Raw genomic sequence first — 25,169 nt, forward strand, 5'->3', positions numbered from 1 at the left:
CTGTCTCTGGACTCAGCAATCCTCTCCTCTGTGTGGTGCCTTCATTCCTAGACTCCACATATGGACAAGGTGGCTGGAGGGGGTAAAGAGGCTGGTGGTTATAGCCTTTCAAGTTAAAGCCTGGTGGGAAAGTATGATTGACTCTTTCTGCCTTGCCTTGCAAGTGAAGTCCCACAATTAACTAGAATTGAGCCTGATTAGTTTGGTGTGGCCACGCTTCTATCCTGAACCAAGCACTGTGGCCAAGGAATGGAACTGGCTTATGCCTCGCAAGAAATGGAGAGCCCCATTTGGATCACCAGATGACGTGCACTTCAAATATCCACCAGGGAGACTAACCAGTGAGGAATTCTTCAGAAAAAAATCTAAATCAGTCATTACTACTAGCAAACGGTAATCTATTAGGCAAAACCTCCTTACTGTCTTACTGCTCCTTAGAGATGATATACTCACATCTCACAGACGTGTGCATTTTACATCATGCGTTTTCTAGCAAGGATCTAAACTCACCAATCATTTCCTTCTAGAGGCAAAAGCGATCAAGGCTGTAACAAATACCTTCATGCTGTCTCTATCACACTAATTCAAAGCACTCATTTGGCAATTAACCATGCAGTGATTGAAATATAGTTTGCATTTTTATTTGTATTGTTATTTTAACTCTCAGAAGTTTTGAAATATTTTAATGAATTTGTGGCTCATCTTCTATTCAGATAGTGATTTCCTTAAAGACAGAGACTATATTTCATGCTTCTTTGTCTAATACTGTATGCTCAAAAAAGTATTTGTTAGTTTTCTTTGAGTTAAACATTATAATTAAATATTCTTTATCAGAGCTATAAACTGTAATGAATAAAAATGTGATTTAAAGGGAATATAACTACCAATAGGACTTTAGGCAAACACACACATTTTCACATTAAGACCATAACCACGGAGGCTTATTTGGTGATTATAGAATGGTACTGTAGCTATTCAAATACCTTTGATAAAATGGCAAAATTATGACATGAGTGCTACTCATCTGTCCAGGTCCATGACAGGCAAAACTAATGTCATACCACCCTTTTCTCTAAATCTGGACATGGCTTTGGAATTTGTCTCCATATAGTATTTTAAGAAGATATTACTAATTGATTAAGGTGTTAGACCAAGAATGAAGCCTGTTTGGCATCCTGCCATCCTGTTTTATGCTTTGGAGAGTTGCCCTCTTTGACTGAATTGAGAGCTTCAGGGGGCACACGTGTGGAGCTAGAAGGGATGAAAGGGGCTTTTGCTCAATTAGTGGTCAATTCAGTTCAGCAACTTGGGTGACAGAGTACAGAGCCAAACCACCCTCGGAGTTGACATTAAATTCTATACTCTTTTTCTAATATTTATTTTTTATGGTATATATTTAAGGTATACAACATGAAGTTTTGATATTTACATACATAGTAAAATAGTTACTACAGTCAAACAAATAAACATATTCACCATCTTCCATAGTTACCTTATTATTTTTTTTTTGTACTAAGGGCACTTAAAATATACTCTCTGAGCAAATTTTCATTATACATTTGATTAACTATAGTCCTCATGCAGTACATTAGATCTCTAGACGTATTGATTCTACTTAACTGCAAATTTGTACCCTTTGACTTTACCTTCTAATCCCAAGTACCACATAAGAGACACATCTCTGGTAGTATCATATTCTCTTTGAAAAAGAGATAGGATGTGTTCATTAATATTAGCATGTCTTAGAAAACTCACTCTGACAAATCTGAAGTAGAATCTACTATGTGCTACATTATTTAGGGAAACTGGTTATGGAGGGAACCAGCGGAGCTTTTGCAGAAGAGCTGCCATTTCAAATGATCTTTGCAGGGTATGTAATTTTTTCCAGAGAAACAAAGAAAGTATGTGTGTAGAAGGGGAGGGGTAAGATTATTGGACAGAGAATATAATAACATTTTTGTAATATTTGTAATGTTTGCAAAGGAAAGTGCATAAGTTAAGTGAAGCATAGTTTGTGATTAAGGAATAATGAGTTATCAATTGTGGCTACAACATAGGGTTCATGAACAGGTGCGTCAGCAGGTAATGCCAAAAGAATAAAGTGACACCAGATTTTGATGAGCCTTGAATATCATATTAAGTGGTTAGGATTTGTCCTATGAACAATCACATTATTAAGTAGGAGAGAGGTAAAGAACTTAGATCACTTTGGCTATAGTGCAGAGTATGGCCAGGAGGGGTTATAAGACTAGCAAACAGGAGATGGGCCGGGAAGTCACAATGAGGACCTGAACTAGGACAGTAGCCATGGTGTAGACAGGAGAGAACAGAATAAAGACAGACATTAAGTTCATGAGATGCTTAAGGGACAGGGTGGGAATCAATGACATCTTTGAAATTTTTGGGCTTGATGATGCTCTTAATTGAGGAAGAGAACATAGGAGGAGGAACGTATTTCCAGGAAGGACCTAGTATGGTTTAAAGAATGTTGAGGTCAAGATTTTCATGCAGGCACCCAAGAGGATATGTCCAGTTAATTACTGGGTATGTTGATGTAATGTTCAAAAGGCAAGATAGTAAATAGAATTGGCAGTGAATTTTTGAAGTCAGCATTAATAAGATGAAACCATAACAGTGGTTTCATCCATAACTGATCCAGAACAGTGGATCAGTTTTCCTAGAGTGAGAAGGGCACTGAAAACATAATCCTGGGAACACCAACTTTTATGGCCTAGGTAAAAACAGAAGAACCCTTGTGGAGATAGAAAAAGAGTGGTCACAGAGGTAGGAAGAGAAATATCATTGTACCCTGAGAGAGAAGATTTCAAGGAAGAAAAACCTGCTACTGAGATCAGATTGGAAGAGAAGCAAGTTGATAGGATTGTCAGATTTTGTAAGTAAAAAATATAGAACAGCAAAACTGGTGAGGGAATTGATTTGTTGTCAAAAGAAAGTGAGAAATAAAAAAGTAGCCTGGAAAGAAGAGAAAATTAGAGATGTTTCTTGCTTTGTTTTAGAAAAAAAAGGGAAACTTATGTGCTTGTAGGGTGACAGAAAAAGGAACTGGAGAGAGAGAGATGAAGGAATGAAACAAAAAAATGAGATAATTGCTAGAGTGAGATTCTGGAGGATAAAGAGAACAGTTGGGAGGTCAGCCTTAGACAGGAGATAAAACAGCTTTTCCATGGAGGTGAGAGGTGAGGAGGAAGAATAGGCAGTGGTATCGATACATCTAAAATGCAAGAGGGAAGCTGAAGGAGTTTATGCTTGGCAGCCCCTCTTTTTCTTTGTGGGCTAGGGCGATTCATCATTTTGTGAGAGCTGGTAGGGGGGCACTTGTGTGAGCAAGATATTGAGCCTAAGGAAAATGGTCAAGGAAAATGTCTTGGGTGCTGGAGAGGGGAGTTTAAAGGTATGGGTCTGAGAAAGCAGTATTTGCTACTGAGGCTAAAGCATACTGGAGTGGACAGAAAGGAATGTTTGGTGGGGAAAAAAGATACTGCATTTGGAGGCAGATAGGTCTGGATATAGATCCCGGCTCTGTCCATTTGTGTTCATTACCTTTCACTAGGCCATGCTGTGTAACAAATAGCTTCCAACTCTCAATGGCTTACAAAATATTTCTTTCTTTCTCATATTACATAGTGTTGGCTACAGGTCAGTTGTAGCTCTTCCTCCGGCATTGGTGGGCTCAGATTCATTTCTTACTGCAAGACCCAAGTTAATGGAGAAGCAGCTTTTGGGACATGACTTCTCATAACAGAGGGCACAGGAGCAATAAACCAAGTTGAATCATGAAATCATATTAAAAGCCTTTGCTTGGTTGGATGTGACCTATGCTGTGTTTGCTCATGGTCCATTGGTCAAAGCAAGTCAAATTGCCAAGGCCAACATCTATGTGGTAGGGATAAATACCAATATGGGGAGAAGGAGGTGAAAATGGAAAATAATAATGCAAGCTACCACATTGTCTAAAGATTTTGAAACTCTGGGCTTCAGTTATCCCTTGTGCAATACGGTGATATCAGCATTTGTTTTCTAAAATTGTTGGGAGGAAGAAATTAATTTGTGTATAAAACATACTATAGTGCCTAGCATAAAATAATATTTTATGCACATGAGATTGCCTTGCCTTGGCACTCAGAATAGTGCATAGCTTCAATGTCAGAGGGAATTAAACTTTCTGCTCCACATTTTTCTTTTGCCAAATGACTGGATGACGTATAAGAGCTTTTCTGACTCTAAAGTCCTCTGTTTCTAAAAATCATACTACAGAATCAAATAGTCCGTTACCCTAAAAGTATCCTCTGGCTAAAGAGGAAACCTTAAGTTTGTCAGAGATTTTATTTGGCTTGCCTTTCCTCGACCCAGCCAATTACTAGGGGCAGAGAAAAGACTTGTTCAAATAAACCTAGGAAAACTATAGGAACCAAAGTGCAGGGTAGGTCATCTCATCATCCATTAGCAACACTGTTTGAGCTTACAAAAAGAGTGAAGCTTCACAGAGAAAGGTCAGGATATTCTCACTTCACCTGGAGGAGTTTAGCCACATTGAATAATAAGCTTTGCTGGTGGGATGTGAGATCTGACAGTGAGTGAGGAAATTGTTGAAGAGAAGACACTGAAAATGCCCAGAGACTTCCCAGGTGTCACCTGCTGCCTTGTAAATGTGTGAAATCCTTGGAAGGGTGTCTGGCAGAGCCCCAGAACCTACCACCATATGTCATTGACTGTTTCACAGAGTGGAAGAAGCTATAGGCATGTCTGAACAATGTTCAAGTAATCAATTATATCAATTAGGATTGTGAGTGGCTGCAAGTTACAGAGACCAGAGGAGAATGTCTTATACAAGACAGGGTTTATTTTATCAGGTAATCATACGTCTGCAAGTAGGCAGACACTGCTTCACATTGGTATCAATGGCATGGGCATTTCTGTTGTGAATCAGTCTAGAAGAAGGTTGGTATGCAAAGATTTAGTAGGTGGCAAATTGAAACGTAAACTTAGACCCAAAGACTTCAAAGGTGCATTCCAAATTTAACTTACAGTTTGGGGGAGGGGTGGTTTACCAGATGCCTAATCTAAATACATAGAAATTTAAAATTAAACAGAGTTAGCCGGGCGCATTGGCTCACGCCTGTAATCCCAGCACTTTGGGAAGTCCAGGCGGGCAGATCACTTGAGGTCAGGAGTTCGAGACAGGCCTGGCCAGCATGGTGAAACCCCATTTCTACTAAAAATACAAAAATTGGCCAGGCATGGTGGCAGGCACCTATAATCCCAGCTACTCGGGAGGCTGAGGCACAAGAATCACTTGAACCCGGGAGACAGAGGTTGCAGTGAGCCAAGATCGCGCCACTGCACTCCAGCTTGGATGATAGAGTGAGACTCAGTCTCAAAAAAAAAAACCATTAATTAATTAAACAGAGTTAATTGGTCACAAATCTAAGTACCTGCCTTGGTTCTAGTCTGGCTTGGGTTTGTAAGTAATAGAACAAAATATAAGACATAGTCCAAGTTTAAAAGTAAATGAACTTAATATACATAGAAAGGAGATTATTACATGTAGGGAAAGGCTGGTAAAAAAAAATCATGACAATCTTTCTTCCATCTTTGTACAAATCTCTATTATTTCTACTAGAATAGCCATCACCCTCCTGCATCCCTCTAGTTATTCTAGTCTCCACACAGCAAGGAGATTTTTAATAAATATTAATTAGATATCCCTCCTATGCCTAAAACCCTCCAATACTTCCATTGCATTTAGTGCAAAATCCGAACTCCTTCCTCTGGTGTACTTTATAGGCCCACCCTTCCCCTTCAACCCTATCTCGCACCACTGTCCCCTTACCTCTCTGCTCTAGCCACACAGGCCTTCTTTCTGCTCACACCAGGCTAGTTTCTGCCCCACGTCCTTTACACTTATCATATACTTCACCAGGGCCACTCTTCCCTCAGAGAAAAGGTTGAGTCCTTTCAATGCAAATGTCACTTTCCCAAAGTTCTTTTCCCTGATCACCCTATCTGAAGTAACCTTCCTCATCCTCCTATTTATTACATTCCATTATCCTGTGTTTAAAATAATTACTATCACCACCTGAATGTATCATATTTATTTGTGGTTTTTCATCTCTGGTAGACTGTAAGCTCTATGAGGGTACAGCCTGGCACATGTATACACCCAGTAAGTACAGATGCTCCTCAACTTACAATAAGGTTACGGCCTGATAAACCTATTGTCAGTTGAAAATAGTGTTAGTCAAAAATACATTTAAAGAGAATAGTTCTACACTGCTGGTGGGAATGTAAACTAGTACAACCATTATGGAAACAGTGTGGAGATTCCTTAAATAACTAAAAGTAGAACTACAATTTGATCCAGCAATCCCACTACTGGGTATCTACCCAGAGGAAAAGAAGTCATTACACAAAAAAGATATGTGCACATGCATATTTATACTAGCACGATTCACAATTGCAAAAATATGGAACCAGCCCAAATGCCCATCAATCAATGAGTGGATAAAGAAACTGTGCTATAGATATATTATGGAATACTACTCAGCCATAAAAAGGAATGAATTAATGGCATTCACAGCAACCTAAATGGAATTGGAGACTATTATTCTAAGTAAAGTAACTCAAGAATGAAAAACCAAAAATCACATGTCCTCACTCATAAATGGGAGCTAAGTTATGAGGATGCAAAGGCATAAGAATAATACAACGAACTTTGGGGACTCAGGGGAAAGTGTGGGAGGGGGGTGAGGGATAAAAGACTACAAATTAGGTTCAGTGTATACTGCTCGGGTGATAGGTGCACCAAAATCCTGCAAGTCACCACTGAAGAACTTACTCTTGTAACCAAAAGCCACCTGCTCCCCCAAAACTTATGGAAATAAATTTTTTTAAAAAAATACATTTAATATACCTAACCTATCCAATGAATATCATAGCTTAGCCTTGACAACCTTAAACATATGCAGAACACTTACATGAGCCTAGAGTTGGGCAATATCATCTAACACAATGCCTATTTCACAATAAAGTGTTGACTATCTTAGGTAATTTATCAGATACAGCACACTGAAGCTTATCAGTTGTTTACCCTTCTGATGGTACAGCTGACTGGGAGCTATGGCTCACTGATGCCCAGCATCATGAGAGAGTATCATCCTGGATATTGCTCGCCTGGGAAAAGATCAAAATTCAAAATTCAAAGTACGGTTTGTACTGCATGTGTAGTGCTTTTACACTGTCGTAAAGTCAAAAAATTGTAAGTTGAATCATCATTCACTGGGGACCATCTGTATGTGCTAAATAAATAGACAATCGAGTGTTTTAGGTTTTCTAATCATTCAGAAAAGAGGGATATTATTACAAATTCATGAGTCAGGGAGCTCATTGTGGCAGAGAGGGGGATGGGCTGGGCTCAGAAGAAAGAGAAGAATTTGGATTGGGGGGTACCCAGGGGAAGCCATGGGTGTGGTTGGGGTTGGAGAGGCAGGGTCTTCATAGTGATTCTGCTTCTTAACTGACAGAAAAGAGTGCCCACCTCTCTGTCCCTGGCAGATTACAGAGAGACCAGCCTTTCTTAAGGAAATAGGACCAAGGGCATGGAAGCAAAATACTCAGATGACTTCATCAAAAGAAAACATGTGACTCTTGCATAGACCAAAATAAACTCCCCAGACTGACAGGGTGGGGCCAAGGGACAGTACTTGAGCTGAAGAGAAACTCCAGGACCTTCCAAGGCATTCTTTGAAAAATGCTCTTTGGATAAAATGCAACTTAAAAATAACTTCTGTTGGGTATGGAGAGGAGAACAACTCAAATATTGGGGCCAGAAACCCAGAGTAAGGGCCAAATTTGGGCTAAGAAAATGCTAGATTCTCGAGATCTTTGGAAAGCAACTTCTTCCCTCATTTATTTACAACGAATAAAGTTTCTTAGAAACAAATACAAGGAAATCAACAATTTGTAATTTTTAAGTATCAAACAAGTATGCTAATCAATAAATAGATTATCTTCCAGTATGACGAGAGAAAATAAAATCTAAGAAAGGTCTAGGATCCAAGATAAACAAATATGACACCACTGGAGAAAAAGATGATATTTAGAGATAGGCCAAATGAGGTGGTTCTAACCCTTAGAGTAAGGGGTGTATGGCATTCAAATGTAGCAGAGATTGCACTGGCCTGAGAAGCAGGCTCACCTACAGGGAGAATCCAGCTCTACCACTCTTGCTGTGTGACATTATGTAACTTACTTCACTTCTCTTATCCTCAGTTTCTTCATCTTTAAAATGGGAAAATTCATACCTGCCTCTCAAGGATACTATGGAGATTAAATGAAGTACTGCAGAAAAACTACTTCATAGAGTATCTGAATGTTAGAAAGCTTTAAATAATATTGGAATTCCACTTCTCTCATATCACTTTAGAGGGTTGGAGAAATTGGAGAGCTTCAGAGTTTGACACGTTATAAAAGCTGAGAGTCCTTAACATATTTCCATTAGCAAATATTTATTAACTTCTGTTTGTAAGACACAGTGATGGATAAGATGTAACACAAAATTATTGGTCTCCTTATCAGGGAGTGAAATAGTTATTGATTACCACAACAAGATTCAAAAAAAAAAAAAAGGAAAACTTAGGGGATTAAAATGGTGAGTATTTATTTAGCTTACAAATCTGCAAGTTGGAAGTTTAGGCTGGGCTCAGCTGGGCAGTTCTTCTGGTTTAGGTTCATATGTCTGGGAGTTGACTGACTATTCGTTGGTCTAGGATGACCTCAATGGGCGTGACTGCCTAGTCAACATGGCTTTTGTTCTATGTGTTTCATCCTCCAGCAGATTGGCCTAGGCCTGTTCTCATGGTAAAGGTACAGCAGCAAGAGTAAGCAAGCCCAATTGTACAAGTACTTTTCAAGCCTTTGTGTCACATTAACTTAACATACTATTGGCCAAAGCAAGTCACGTGGTTAAATGCAGAATCAGTATGAGGGGAATATATACCTGCATGTCAAAGGATATGGATGAAGGTAGGGGTAAATAAATGAGGTCATTAATGCAATTAATCTAATTCAAGGGAACTAGATAAATATATAGACAATTAAATTTTATATAAACACATTGAACGAACATACATATATAATTAACATAAGATGAAAGATAATACTTTGTTATCACATAGCATTTACTGATTCTAAAGAACTTTCCCTCAAAACCTTCTGGCTTAATTATCCTCTATGATTAGGGAACAGCCATCACTGTTCCCATTTTACAGACAAGGAAAGTCACAAGGACAGTAAGGAGTAAAACCTGGACTTGAACTTCTGATGACAAGCTTCCCCTTTGCCTCACAGCCTCTTAGACCAAGATCCAAATGAGTAAAACACACACAAAAGAGATAGGTATCACCATGAGCTCATGTGGCCAAGAAGCCTTTGTAGTGACTGAACTTACCTCGGATGTAAATGCATCTACAGTAGTAAGTTTCAACTTTTTTAAGGTACCAAACCCACCCTTTTTTTTTTTTTTTTTGACAGATCTTATGTAGATCCTCCAAGTATTTAAATGGATAAAAAACTATTTTATATCCTAACTTTATTTTTAGATTCAAATGCATAATATTTACCTATTATGCAATCAATATATAAGAACAATGAGGCCATTCTGGGGAACTCAGGTGTTTGAAATCAAAGACTGATATCAAATGGGGACAGTGCAGTCTTGGGGTCCAGTGTGCTCCTGTAATTTGTTTAGCCTGCCCACTAGAGTGGACTGCTGTTGTGGACCTAGTCTCTATTGTCTACTTTCCACACCTCTCCCCACCCCCAATTCTGGTCACGTCGTTCTAGAGTAGTTGGTCCCACTCCCAGCTAGAGAGGTAGATCTGGGAGGCGGGGTTCAGGAGCACCAGGAAACAGAAGCTCTTCCTGCTGCCTCGAAGCTGGAAGAGCATCAGCCTGGGGTTGCTGGGGGCAACCACATCTCAGTACTACATAAAGGAAGAAGCCAACCAAGGGGAAAGTGCTACCCAGACGAGCAGGGGCTCAGGACTGCACAGGACACCACTGAAGTGTCTTGATCTAGCTGGAACTTAATCCAGTGCTACGCCTAGACGTTTCTGTTACACAAACCAGTAATATCCCTTTTGTCTTTTAGGCCAGTTTGATTTGTATTTCTATCTTGTGCAACCAAAACATATCTAATATATCCAATATTAAGAAAATATGACTCAAACAGATTAGTTGTAATAATAATATGGTTTTAAAAGCAGTTCATCTTGTAATGTCAGGAAATTCTTTAATAAAAAGATAGCAGAAGATTTACTCCAAGTTTTATATATACTTTGACACAAAAGTGTGAGATACATTAATATATATGTTAGACTCAAAGCATTAAAAATTGATATATGGCACATTTGAAGGTATGTTTGTTTATTGCAGATTTTAAAGTGGTTTATATGTATTTAAAAATGAAATTTGAAGAATATTTTTAAGGATCCCTGAGATGTCCTTTAGATCTTTTGGGTCCTCAGGATGTGGTTGAAAAACTATAGATAGAACAAAACAGGAAGCGGTCCAAAAGAATATTCTAGGCCTCTAATACATGTCTTTTATCACCAGAACAAAACATGACATACACAGTGACTCTGGGACACATTATAGGGACCTAATTAGCATCCTTAGATGAGATCCATCAGATTATTCTTTTATCCTGGAAAAGGATGGAAAGGGAGGGGCCGAGAGAGAGGCTAACATCTTCTCCTTTCTTCCTCCTCCAACATCAGAGTTCTAAAAAGTTTTCAATATTTTTCCAAAAGACAACTGGTGAGAGGTATTCAGCAAAATCCTAAAACTCTTTGTTGTATTTAAGTTTTATTTTTCTATAAATGGGAAAACTCATTGACAAGCCATTAATGCTAATGATCATATAAGAATTTTCCTTCTTGTGCCAAATATTATTTCATGGTTCCTTAAAAGTATGAGTAAAACAAATATAAAAACTGGCAATTTATACTGTTGACTCAGACCATGAGTTCATGAAAAGCATGAGCAATGCTTACTTCTTTGGATAGTGTCTAATTCAGTTAAGTAAAAATGGGAACTTCTTTTATAAAACCACTTACATACCTACAATGATGAAAATGGGAGTAGAGGATTCCAGTCTTGTTCTGGTGACCTTTGGAAATCTCATATTCAAAGGCTTAGAGGTCTAATCCCCAGAGACTTTTACTATTTTTCTCAGGATAAGATTAATTAGAGGAAGCTGGGGATGTTTGGTGGGTCCTTCCTGAACTGTCAGAGATCCCAAGATACTAGAGATGGAAGGGATCTTAAATTTCCAGTCCAGCTGCTTCCTACTACAGGATCTTTGATCTCTTCTCTGCCTGGCAGCTTATTTCATGCCTAAATTGAGTTGAAAATCTGTTGTGAAGGAATATGAACCTGTCTCGCTAGAACACAATGTTTCCATCATCAGTGATAGAAAGCAAAGTTCAGTGGATCATGAGGCAGGTCCTTGTAGGGTAACTTTGGTGGTCTTTCATGCACACAAGGAGAAGCAAGATATGAACAGGATCCTGTGATCAAAGAAGAATCAAGGGTTCTAGGAGACTTTGGTAGATAAGAGCATTGGTAGTATCCTTTTTCAGTTTACCTGATATCCACATAAAAACAAAGAAAATACATAACAATAAAAAAATTAATGGCAAGGTATTTCCATGAATCCCAAATACAGGCTGTGGCGATAAAGCAGCAACTTCCCCAAGACTCACACAGTGTTGGTGTCTGTGCATGCAGATGGAAGGGAAGCAATGTAGTATCTGGTAGACCCAAGAACAGGAGAAACTCAAAACAGGAGCAGGAACTTACTGCAGAATGCATGAAGCAATTTGAGAGTGGCAGCTAAAACTAGGAGGCATTTTGCCTGAGCCATCAGCTGGGGAGCATAAGGGATCTGAGAAAAAGGCGGAGGATCTGGAGCAATTTAGCCCCTATGAACTCCCTAAACTGACACCTTGATCTCCCTTCTAGGACATGGGCTCACAAAGGGAAAAACTGCTGGGAGTAGAATAAAAACTGAGCAGGATACAGACAACAGAGATGAAGAAAAAGAAGTCCAGTTACAAGTAGATGGGTGGGGAGGAAGAGTGAGAAAATCCTAGAAGGCAAGCCAGGTAAATTGTAAGAAAAGGTAAGAACTGGCTGAGTGGGGTGGCTGATGCCTGTAATACCAGCAGATTGGGAGGCCAAGGCAGGTGGATCACTTGAGGTCAGGCATTTGAGACCAGCCTGGCCAACATGGTGAAACCCCATCTCTACTAAAAAATACAAAAATTAGCTTGGCATGGTGGGGAACATCTGTAATCCCAGCTACATGGGTGGCTGATGCACAAGAATTGCTTCAACCAGGGAGGTGGAGGGTGCAGTGAGCTGAGATCATGCCACTGCACTCCGGCCTGGGCGACAGAGTGAGATGTGTCTCAGGGAAGGAAGGAAGGGAGGGAGGGAGGGAGGAAGGAAGGATGGGAGGGAGGGAGGGAGGGAGAGAGGGAGGGGAGAGAGAGAAAGAAGGAAAGAAAGAAAGAGATAAAGAGAAAAGAAAGAAAGAACTGGGGGAGGGGTTGAGGTGGGGATGGATGCCTGTAAATTAAGAGACGTACAAGACATATACCAAAGAATAAACTATAGTGTCTAGGGACACGCACAGGTTGATGAAGTGAAAGGGAAGTCCAACAAAGTTATTCCCACAAAAGTCAAGACTGTGGTTACTTTTTGTTGATGGCTGTGATTTGATGGGGCCCATGGTGGGCTTTGGGATGGCTTGGAAAGTTCTATTTCTTGACCTGGTGGTGGCTAAAATGGTGTGTGTCATATAACAACTCATTGAGCCCAGACAGCAGTTTTGTAAGGTTTTCTATATCTCTGTTTTATTTTACTGTAAGCAAATAACGAAAGGAGTGAAGGTTAAGGGGACCTCAGATCCCAACTAACACTGAATACTAACACTAAAGCCAATGTAACTCTAGCTAAAATCTACTGAACATGTACTATATGCAAGGTGCTATGCTAAGTCCTTTACCATGGCAGTAAAGTTCTCTGAGTCTAGAGTCAGGTGTCTTGCTTAGTTCCCTTTACTACTGTGTGAATTTGGGCAAGTTACTAATTCTCTTTGAGCCTCTGTATTCTCATCTCTAGGGGCAATGGTCTGTCTCTCCTAAGACTATTGGGGTGAGATTTGCATGTGAACTTTTTAGCTCAGTGCCTGACACATAGTATAGGCTTAGTAAATGGTAGCCACTGTTGTATCCATGTGAGGTGCTGTTATTACTCTCACATTATAAGTGAAAAAAATTAAGGCTCAGAAAGACTAAGTCATGGAATTATTCAGGGCCGAACCCAGGCCCTCAACCTTTCCCTATGCTTCCCCAACTCACTAACTTTTTTTTTGAAAGAAAAATGGTGCCATGGCAAATGACAGTGGCCTGGCCTGGTTCCACAGCTCTGTTTTGAAGGTTATCCGGGGCCTTGCTCCCTCACTTGCTCCAACACATGATGTTGCAATTTCACTCCAAGAAAGAGACGTCAGTAGTGCTGTCCACAGCATGACTGCCTGGAGCGTTCTTGGAAGACAGAGAGCAGCCAGGAAGGATGCAGGCAGTGAAGCCTCTTCAGCAGGGGCATAAACAAGTCCCCACTCCCAGAGGGGCCAGGAGCCCAATGCGGCAGCTGGCTGGATGCGTCACACATATCGTGCTGAGAGAGAAAATAAGTGGTATTCCTCTGTGCTGAATTTTAAGTGTAAACAAGCAGATTCATGATAATTAGCAAATATTAGAAATGTATTGTTCCTTCCCCACTCCCAAGACACTTCTAGGATCTCCAGCTGAGATAATAACGCTAGGTGCACCACTCCCAGGGCCACAAGTATTGTTCCAAGGCAAAGGCTCTTCATCTGTGTTTGTTCTTGTTTTCCATCAACACTTGAAACCTTGTTCACCTTTGTTTTATTGGGATTTCCTGCTTTGTTTGCAAGCAAGGAGGAATAAACAACAGCATTTGAAGTTAAGAACTTAGATAAGATCTCAATTCTCTGATCCCCATCTCTCAAAGCAGGAAGTCATATTTACTTCATGAAAGGACTGGTGTGAAGATGACTGAAGGAACATATTCAAAGAACCTCATGTAGAGGTTGGCACACAGTAGACCCCATAAATGAAGGTGCCTTCCTAGCTGCCACTGCCAGTATACCTTCAACAGAGAACCAAGATGGCAGAAAAGCAGCACACATGCCTCTTTCCCCTGTGGTATTCCAGGTAGACATCATTAACCAGTGACGCTCTTCTTTACTACTTGGATTAATTTTCTGTTGCTGCTATAACAAATTACCACAAACTGGGTGGATTATAAGAACACAGCTTTATTATCTTACAGATTTATAGGTCTGAAGTCCAATACAGGTTTCACTGGCCTAAAATCAAGCAGGGTTGCCTTTCTTTCTAAAACTTTGAAAAAGAATCTATTTTCCTTGCCTTTTTTTTTTTTTTTTTTTTGCTTCCAGAGGCCTCTGTTTGGTCCATGCACATAGTCCCCTATGTCTCAGAGCCAGCAACAGCTTGCCACAACCTGTCTCACACTGCTGTCTCTCTCTGACCATAGCCAGAAAGTGTTCTTTGCTTTTAAGGACTACTGTGATTAGATTGGGCCACTGAATAATCCAGGATTGCCTACCCATCTCCAGATCCCTAACTTTAATCACATCTGTAGAGTCCCTTTTGCCATTCAGGGGTTAGAATATGGACATAATTGGGGGCCATTATTCTGTCTGCGTTGCTCAATGCAGTGGTATAGGCAGCCACTGTTAGTGGGTCAGAATTTGACCAGAGACATGAAATCCATTTGGCCTGTGAAGTCAAAGCTATCCATGCTTTGGAGATTCATCAAGAAAGATACAAAACAAAGCCAGTCAGAACAACTGGAAGCAAAAGAAAGCAACTGCCATGTGCTGAACATGTTTAAAAAAATCAAAACAGCATTATTGAGATATGGTTGACATATAACAAACTACATGTTCAAAGTATACAATTTGATAAGCTTTAACTTATGTGTACATCTATGCAACTATTATGACAAGCATCATTATGAACATATCCATCCTCACCAAAGTCTGCTTGTCCTTTATAATCTCTCTCTGTCCACTCCATCCCATCTTCTCCTATTCCCAGATAACCACTGATTTGCTATCAGTAGAGATTAGTTTCCTTTTTGTAGAATTTCAAATGAATGAAGTCATACAATAAGTCCGCATTTTTGTCTTTTTTTTTTCAGTGTAATGACTTTGAGATTCATCCATGTTGCTGTGTGTATCTGTAGTTCATTGCTTTTTTGTTGGGTGGTATTTCAATGTAAAACACAATTTTGTTTATTTTTTTCATCGGATGATGAAAATTTGGGTTGCTTCCAGGTTTGAGCTATTACAAATAAATTTGCTATACACACTCATACACAAGGTTTTAGTGTTGTTGTTGTTGTTGTTTGTTTGTTTTTTTTGTTGTTGTTGTCTGAGATGGAGTCTTACTCTGTTGCCCAGGCTGGAGTGCAGTGGCGGGATCTTGGCTCACTGCAACCTCCACTTCCTGGGTTCACGCAATTCTCCTGCTTTAGCCTTCCAAGTAGCTAGGACTACAGGCATGCGCCACCATGCCCAGCTAATTTTTGTATTTTTTTTTTTTTTTTTTTAATAGAGATGGGGTTTTGTCATGTTGGCCAGGCTGGTCTCAAACTTCTGATCTCAGGTGATCCACCCACCCTGGCCTTCCATAGTGCTAGGGTTACAGGTGTGAACCACTGCACCTGGCCCATGCACAAGTATTTGTGTGGACCTATGCTTTCATATCTCTTGTGTAAATACTTAGGGGTACAATGGCTGGGACATGGGGTAGGCATATGTTTAACTATTTAAGAAACTGCCAGACAGGTTTCCCAATGTACTTGGACCATTTGACCAGCAGTGCATGAGAACTTCAGTTGCTTTCTGTCTTTGGCAATACTTACTGTGATCAGTCTTTTTAACTGTAGTCATTCTAACAGGGGTAGAGTGGTATCTCATTGTCTTATTTGCATTTACTTAATAATGATATTGAATCTTTTTGTGATGTGCTTATTTGTCATCCATGTATCTTTTTTGGTAACGTGCCAGTTCAAACCTTTTACATATTTTTTATAAATGTAAAAGATTTATTTTTTTGAGTTTTTTTTTTATTACTGGGTTTGAGAGTTCTGTATATATTCCGAATAGAATTCTTTGTCAGATATGTGATTTACAAATATTTTCTCTCATTCTGTGGCTTGTTTTTTCATTTGCTTAACCATGTAATTCAAAGAGCAAAAGTCTTTAATTTCGATGTAATACAATTAATCAATTTTTTCTTTCATGAATTGTGCTTCTCATGTTGCATGTAAAAAAACCTTTGCTTAATCTAGGGTCATAAAAATTTCCTCCTATGTTTTCCTCTAGGAGTTTTATAGTTTTAGGTTTTTCATTTAGGACTATGACTCATTTTGAGTGAACTTTTGTATATGGTTCAAGAGATGGATGAAGTTCTGTCTTTGTTTTTTCCATGCAGATACTCAACTGTTCCACCACGATTTGTTAAAAAGACTATCCTTTCTTCTTTTTTTTTTTATTTTATTTTATTATACTTTAGGTTTTAGGGTACATGTGTACAATGTGCAGGTTTGTTACATATGTATCCATGTGCCATGTTGATTTCCTGCACCCATTAACTCATCATTTAGCATTAGGTATATCTCCTAATGCTGTCCCTCCCCACTCCCCCAACCCCACAACAGTCCCTGGAGTGTGATGTTCCCCTTCCTGTGTCCATGAGTTCTCACTGTTCAATTCCCACCTATAAGTGAGAACATGTGGTGTTTGGTTTTTTGTCCTTGAGATAGTTTACTGAGAATGATGTTTTCCAGTTTCATCCACGTCCCTACAAAGGACATGAACTCATCATTTTTTATGGCTGCATAGTATTCCATGGTGTATATGTGCCACAGTTTCTTAATCCAGTCTATCCTTGTTGGACATTTGGGTTGGTTCCAAGTCTTTGCTATTGTGAATAGTGCCGCAATAAACATACGTGTGCATGTGTCTTTATGGCAGCATGATTTATAGTCCTTTGGGTATATACCCAGTAATGGGATGGCTGGGTCAAATGGTATTTCTAGTTCTAGATCCCTGAGGAATCGCCACACTGAGTTCCACAATGGTTGAACTAGTTTACAGTCCCACCAACAGTGTAAAAGTGTTCCTATTTCTCCACATCCTCTCCAGCACCTGTTGTTTCCTGCTTTTTTAATGATGGCCATTCTAACTGGTGTGAGATGGTATCTCACTGTGGTTTTGATTTGCATTTCTCTGATGGCCAGTGATGATGAGCATTTCTTCATGTGTTTTTTGGCTGCATAAATGTCTTCTTTTGAGAAGTGTCTGTTCAAGTCCTTCGCCCACTTTTTGATGGGGTTGTTTGTTTTTTTCTTGTAAATTTGTTTGAGTTCATTGTAGATTCTGGATATTAGCCCTTTGTCAGATGAGTAGGTTGCAAAAATTTTCTCCCATTCTGTAGGTTGCCTGTTCACTCTGATGGTGGTTTCTTGTGCTGTGCAGAAGCTCTTTAGTTTAATTAGATCCCATTTGTCAATTTTGGCTTTTGTTGCCATTGCTTTTGGTGTTTTAGACATGAAGTCCTTGCGCACGCCTATGTCCTGAATGGTATTGCCTAGGTTTTCTTGTAGGATTTTAATGGTTTTAGGTCTAACATTTAAGTCTTTAATCCATCTTGAATTAATTTTTGTATAAGGTGTAAGGAAGGGATCCAGTTTCAGCTTTCTACATATGGCTAGCCAGTTTTCCCAGCACCATTTATTAAATAGGGAATCCTTTCCCCATTTCTTGTTTTTGTCAGGTTTGTAAAAAGACTATCCTTTCTTCACTGAATTGCCTTTGCACCTTTACCAAAAATCAGTTGCCCATATATCTGTTAAGTCTATTTCTGGGCTCTTTCCTGTTTCATTTACCTGTCTTGACACTAACATCACATTGACTTGATTACTGTATTTTTATAAGTCTTCAAATCAGATAGTGTTAACCCTCCAACTTTGTTCTTTTTACAGTTATTTTGGCTATCCTAGGTCTTTTGCATTTTGATATAAATTTTATAATTAGCTTGTAAATTTGTACAGTAAACTCTGCAAGGATTTTTATTGGGATTACACTAAAACTATTGATTAATTTGGGGGGGGAACTGACATCTTAATAATATTGCATCATCTTCATTGATCCATGAACATTGTATATATTTCCATTTATAGCTCTTTAATGTCTTTTAACAGTGTTTTGTAGCTTTCAGTGTACATCTTACACATATTTTGTCAAAAATATTTCCTATTTCATATTTTTGATTCTACTGTAGGTGACATAGTTTCTTAATTTTAGTTTACTGCCATGATATATAAATGTAATCTTTTATATTGATTTTCTATCCTGAAACCATGTTCGTATTTACAACTTCTAGTGACTTTTTGGTAGGTTTATAGGATTTTCTATGTGATGATTATATCATCTGAGAGTAAAGACAGCTTTCTTTTTCCTTTCTATTCTATATATTGTTTATTTCTTCTTCTTGTCTTATTTTATTAGCTAAAACATCAGTACAATGTTGAATAGAAATAGTAAGAATGGACATCTTGGCCAGGCGCAGTGGCTCACACCTGTAATCCCAGCACTTTGGGAGGCTGAGGCGGGCGGATCACGAGGTCAGGAGATCAAGACCATCCTGGCTAACACGGTGAAACCCCATCTCTACTGAAAATACAAAAAAATTAGCCGGGCATGGTGGTGGGCACCTGTAGTCCCAGCTACTGGGGAGGCTGAGGCAGGAGAATGGCATGAACCCAGGAGGCAGAGCTTGCAGTGAGCCGAGATAGTACCGCTGCACTCCAGCCTGGGTGACAGAGCAAGACTCCATCTCAAAAAAAAAAAAAAAGAATGGACATCTTTTTCTTGTTTCTGATTAGAGGGGGAAAGCTTTCAATCTTTCACTTAATTTTATTATTGTTTCATACAAAATAGGTGTTTTGTGGGCCTTTTATTGAGTTGAGGAATTTTCCTTTATTCCTAGTTTGCTAAGAATTTTTTTTATTTCATAAATATACATTGTTACGTGTTTTTCTGCATTTTTGGTGGTTTCGTGGGTGTGTATGTGTGTGTGTGTGTGTTTCTTTTTTCATCTGTTAATATGGTGAATTACATTGATTGATTTTTCAAATGTTAAACCAATTTTGCATATCTTGGATAAATTCCAGAATAATGCAATTTACTTGGTCATAATGAGGTAGGAATTATTAAGAAATTATTTTAGGCAGCTAGAGAGGAAAAAGAGGGTCCTTGGAAGATTTTTCACAGCTCTTTTCTAGCATGAAAGCCCTGGCTCTTAGACCCAGGCAGGCAACTTTTGATATGCAAATGCAAACCTTTAAAAACTGGGTCCACCCAACATGGCTATTCCCACCTTTGTCTTCTTGCCCTTGCCCCCTATATGTGCCTAGCAGCATGGCCGCCCCCACATATCCCCATATGTGTAGAACATCATGGCTCCCTGCATTTGCATATTAAAAGACTAGGGTGGGAGGGCCAGTTTTTTTGCGGGCTACATGAATGACATGCCTGGTCTAACCAATCCCTTGAGTCCTATGCAGATCAAACACCACCTTCCTCCAGCCATCCAATGTAGCTGGCTGATACTACCTGAAAGTGGGGTTCCATTTCTCAGCTTTGGCGCCCCCCTCCGTCTCTGTACAGGGGAGCTTCTTTCTTTCTTCCACCTTCTTTCTTGCCTATTAAACTCCCTGCTCCTTAAAACTACTCAACATATGTCTGTGTCATTTTTTTCTAATTCCACTAGAGACAAAGAACTTGGTGTTCTCCACTCATCAGAGCTGTATCAATAATATATTATCCTTTTTATATTCATTGAAATTTGATTTACTGTTTTAGTTAAGATTTTTTGCTCTATGATCTTCAAGAATATTGGCCTATAATTTTCTTATCATGTAGTATCATTTTTAATGGTGGGCTCATAGAATAAGTTGGTAAGTATTCTTTTATCTTCAACTTCCTGGAAGAGTTTGTGTATTATTTATTATATTTTTGATAGGATTCCAAGGAAGTTATCTGTGCCTGGAATTTGGTGGGGTTTTTGTTTGTTTGTTTTGTGCATTTTTGTGGGAAGTTTGTTAACTACAAATTCAGGCTATCATTGAGAGATCTTTGATAGATTGTATCTTTCAATAAATTTGTCCATTTCATTTTTTTGTCAAATTTATAAGCATATATCATTTATTTTATAGGCATAGTGTTGTTCAAAATATTCTCTTATTATTCTTTTAATATCTGTAGAATCTGTCATTCTGTCACTTTTCTCATTTCTGATCTTTTATAATTAATGTCTTTTCTTTTTCCTACTCAGTTTAGTTAGTGGTTTATCAATTTTATTGATCTCAAAGAACTAGTTTTTTATTTCAATGATTTTCCTGTATTGTTTTTCTATTTCACTGACATGTTCACTGATTTTTATTATTTCCTTTTTTCTGCTTCTTTGGCTTTAACATACTTTATTTTTTTCTTTTTTTCAGATGGAATCTCAGGTCATTGATCTGAGAATTTTCTTATTTTCTTTTTTTTTTAACTTTTGTTTTAGGTTCAGGGGCACATGTGAAGGTTTGTTACATAGGTAAACTCATGTCATGGAGGTTTGTTGCACAGATTAGTTCATCACCCAGGAATTAAGCTCAGTACCCAATAGTTATATTTTCTGTTCCTCTACCTCCTCCCACCCTCCACCCTCAAGTAGACCCCAGTGTCTATTATTTCTTTCTTTGTGTTCATAAGTTCTCATCATTTAGCATCCACCTTGCAGTATTTGGTTTTCTGTTCCTTTCCTGTGTTAGTTTGCTGAGGATAATAGCCTTTAGCTCTATCCATGTTCCTACAAAAGACATGATCTCATTCTTTTTTATGGCTGCATAGTATTCCATGCTGTATATGTATTACATTTTCTGTATCCAGTCTACCACTGATGGACATTCAGGTTGATTTCATGTCTTTGCTATCGTGAATAGTGCTGCAATGAACATACACATTCATGTGTCTTTATGGTAGAATGATTTGTATTCCTCTGGGTGTATACCCAGTAATGGGATTGCTGGGTAGAATGGTAGTTCTGTTTTTAGCTCTTTGAGGAATTGTCATACAGCTTTCCACAATGGTTGAACTAATCTACACTCCCACCAAAAGTGTATAGGTGTTTCTTTTTCTTCACAACCTCACCAGCATCTGTTATTTTTTGACTTTTTAGTAATAGCCATTCTGACTGGTGTGAAATGGTATCTCATTGTGGTTTTTATTTTCTAGTATAGGCACTTAGTGCTATAAATTTTCTCCTAAATACTGCTTTAGCAGCATCTTATAAATTCATGCCTTATTTTTATTTATATTCAGTTCTAAATACTTTCTTAATTTCCTTCTGATGTCCTCTTTAATCCAAGGATTATTAAGCAGTGTTTTATATAATTTTCAAATATTCAGGGGATTTTATAGATATCTTTGTGTTATTGATCTCTAATTTAATTCTGTTTTGGTCAGAAAACATATTGTATCATTGGTATCCTTTTAAATGTATTAAGACTTGTTTTATGTCCCAGAACATGGTGTAACTTGGTAGATGTTCCATATAACTAAGCACCTTAAATGCCTTTTTTTATATTTAATCTTTATAAGAATGGTACTATCATTTCCATTTTAATAAAGAACCAATAGATGATACTGTCCCCCTTATTTTAAAGAGAAAAGGCTAAAAATCAATCAACTTAAATAATATATTCAATGCCAGACAGCTATTAAATAGGAGGACTGGAATATGCTCTCATCTGACACCAAAACCAAGCTATTAACCACTCTTTCATGATTAACCCACCCACATCCATTCCTCATAAGCTGGGTAGGACCACTCATTCTAAAGAGGCTGAGTTCAGAGGCTAATTTTCTCTCAAAGTCTTGAAATCTATCTCCTAAATTGCTCCTTTCTAGCGTAAACACAATTGCATCAGTTGCTAATACAGATGTAAAGGTGAGTTCTGTCTGATGGTTAGAAATGCGCAAAGCCCAACTGCTGATTCAAGTCAGAAACTTGCTACTGAGCCCTGCTGCTGACTGATGCTCAATCACCAGATCTTTCTAATAACACCCAACAACAAAGACTGATATTAGGTGTTTTTGCCTCTTTCTAGCAGGGAATGGCTGATTGTCCCTTAAAGCCCAATGATGCTTAGAGAGCCTCTGGATTAGTAGGCTTTATTTATATGTCTGTGGAATTTGCATAATAGCCTTTAAGTCAACCTGCCTTGAAATGGCTCTTTCCTTTCTCTTCTCTTGAATTTAATGGTCAGATATTAGAAGCACTACCTTATTGCTAGTATATGTAGTAGTAGTCCTTGTTCACTAGGACTGATGCTGATCGGGAGCCTATTAGTCCAATTCAACAAAAGAGTTTTTGATCATCTGGCAGCTTCAATTATCTAAGTTATCCAGCCCCTTTCTTACTCCTGTTACTACAGTAATTTGACAAGCCTGCTAAAGATCTTTCTGGCTGCATCCACCACCTTGCGCAATGAGTTATTTGAATAAATGTCTTCCAGGGGCGTGTTTCTGTTACATACAAAGTCAATTTAACTTGCAGAGTTATTTGCAGGAGCCCACATTGTCCATGTTGACTACTTCCTAATGCCACTTAGGCTAAAATCTCAAAGGAAGGGAGTGTGCTGCCTGAGTGAGCACTTCTTTCTGAGTGCCATTTCTCCATCATTTGAAATGCTAAATGGCCAGCACCAAAGGAGGGAAAAGAACTCCTGGGGATGTTCTTTAGCATCTAAATCTCTAACCTTTCTCTGAAATAGACTGGTTTCCACATGCTAATTATTATCCTACAGTTTACCAAGGAGTTAATATTCATGGGAAAGCATATACAGCCTCTACAAATTAATCTATGCCATGCAACATCTGATTTTTGAATTTCTTCTGAGAAGTGATGCTACAGGTATAAAATGAAATCGTTCTGTACCAACTTTAAAGCCTGAAGAAGCCACCATTCACTATGACCAAGAAAACTGCTTATGTTTCTGGTTTCTCCCAAATGGAAGCTACATGGTTGAAAAAAAAGTCATCTGTCCTTAAGACCCTACAAACTTTTGAGGAGCCATTAGTCAGGAATGAAAAATCAGTTTTGGTTTATGTGTCACTATTGATTGACTGGCATTAGATTCTTGGAATTCTATGTTGAGAAATGATTCTGAGGACATATCCTCCATCAGTGGGAAAAAGCATGGTGATTGATTAGTGATGTCTGCTGTGAACACAGTAAAGAGGTATGGTGGAACTCCCAGAGTGCTAGACGGGGTGCCAGAGTGCTTGGCACTGGGAATACAGCAGTGAACAAGACAGATTCAGCTGATGAACTCATAAATCTTACAGAGTCAGAATGATTACTAGGGTCATTTCTTGCTTTGTTATCCTACAATTGTGTCGTTCTTCTTCTGCCCACCAATCACTATTAATGGATTATTGTAAAATATCAGCAATGTCTATTAGGACCACTCAGTCCAGTTGTCTAGCAGAAAAACCCATAAGTCTTCTATGTAGACACCTTTCATGTCTATGTAGACAAAAGGTGTCTACATAGTAAGACTTGTCTTTCAGTCATTGTAATTTTTTCTCTTAAAGAGCACACCGGCCAAGAAAAACTTCACCTTGCACATTTCTCCATAGTCATGGACAGCGGTAATCTTGGCGAGGGTCAACTCTTGTTTACAGAGAATGGAAAGCAATGAAAAAGAGAAAGCCAAGCATGGAGGTGGGATGGGGTAAGAAGTTACTGTCTTCTTTAGGGCCCCATGAAAAGGCAATTTCTGAGACAGACTAATCACACCAGGACAATGTGTGTTCACCTTCTTACTAACTGGCTAGCAGCTGTTTCCAGATGCCCCCCATTTTGGTTATGTAAGCCAGGCTCACCCACATGCAAAGCCCTTCTCTATGAAGCTCAGCAGATGCCATCAACTTCTCTTCATTCTGATGGGATCAGTCTCTGTTTGCGAGAGCCTTGAAACTGCAGCTCTGCAATGCTGGCACCAAAGTCAAGGCGCAGAGCTGTCTGCAAAGGCCACCCTCTGTCCACAGATGATGCAACAGGTCAGTGTCTTTCTCACCATGGGGATAGCAGTTGACATGGAAACGGTTGTTCTTGCTTCTACACATAACCATTATGCCTCACCCAGGCTTACCAAATGTTGAAAATATTTGTCTGCCCAGCATCCATTTTTTCTACCTCTAGGAACTGCATCAAGATTATCTTTTGGGAAGTCATCCTTGCTGAACTCCCAAACCTGTTGTTTTAGATAGTATGTGTTCTACCCCAGCCCTAAGCTGAGCATGTGACTTACACCTGAGCATGTGACTTACACCTGGTCAAACTAAGTCACAGGAAGTTTTTAGTTATAGACATGTGACCCATTCTGCATCCATGAGTGTCAGCTCTGGGATTCTGCTGAAGTGATTAGGAAAGTGACAGGGTTTTGCTGGCTGTTGTCAAGCTGATGAAATGAGCCTGGAACCGTTGGTGTCTTGTCTTTCCCACAAGCAGCATAGAACATGCTAGAAAATACAGTTCAGAGGAAAAGCAGAGTTGAGGGACTGAGAGAAACACATTTACACTGATATGATTTGAGCATCTGGATTCAGCCTCACCTGGATTTAACTACAATTTTAGACTTTTCGATTATATGAAAAAATTTATGTCTTTTTTGCTGAGGGAAGTTTGAATTAGGTTTCTGTCACGTGCACCCCAAAAAGTTCTGATGAATGTACAGAAAAGTCCTGATGAAATGTTCTCCCTTCACAGAGCTTTTCATAGGAATTGGGCAGAATTAGACATAACTATGAAAGTGCCAGCTTTGAGCAACCAGTACCTTTCTAGAAGTGCTGTTAGGTATTGGTATATCAGCACATGACAATCAAGAGCTTAGCTGCCAAGCACTTGCTGTGT

The 25,169-nt window shown here is 39.0% G+C and overlaps 1 long non-coding RNA gene across 1 annotated transcript; it reads right to left on the reverse strand.

Moving 5' to 3' along the window:
• Positions 1-4,925: 4,925 nt before the first annotated feature.
• LOC134737201 (uncharacterized) lies at positions 4,926-24,254 on the reverse strand. Its single transcript, XR_010121850.1, has 4 exons — positions 24,144-24,254; positions 11,455-11,665; positions 7,109-7,191; positions 4,926-4,949 (listed from the first exon to the last, which is right to left on the reverse strand). It is a non-coding gene; the product is annotated as an uncharacterized lncRNA (long non-coding RNA).
• Between the last annotated feature and the right edge of the window lie 915 nt (positions 24,255-25,169).

The sequence above is a fragment of the Symphalangus syndactylus genome, chromosome 7 (assembly GCF_028878055.3).
Source record: "Symphalangus syndactylus isolate Jambi chromosome 7, NHGRI_mSymSyn1-v2.1_pri, whole genome shotgun sequence".
Lineage (NCBI taxonomy): Eukaryota > Metazoa > Chordata > Mammalia > Primates > Hylobatidae > Symphalangus > Symphalangus syndactylus.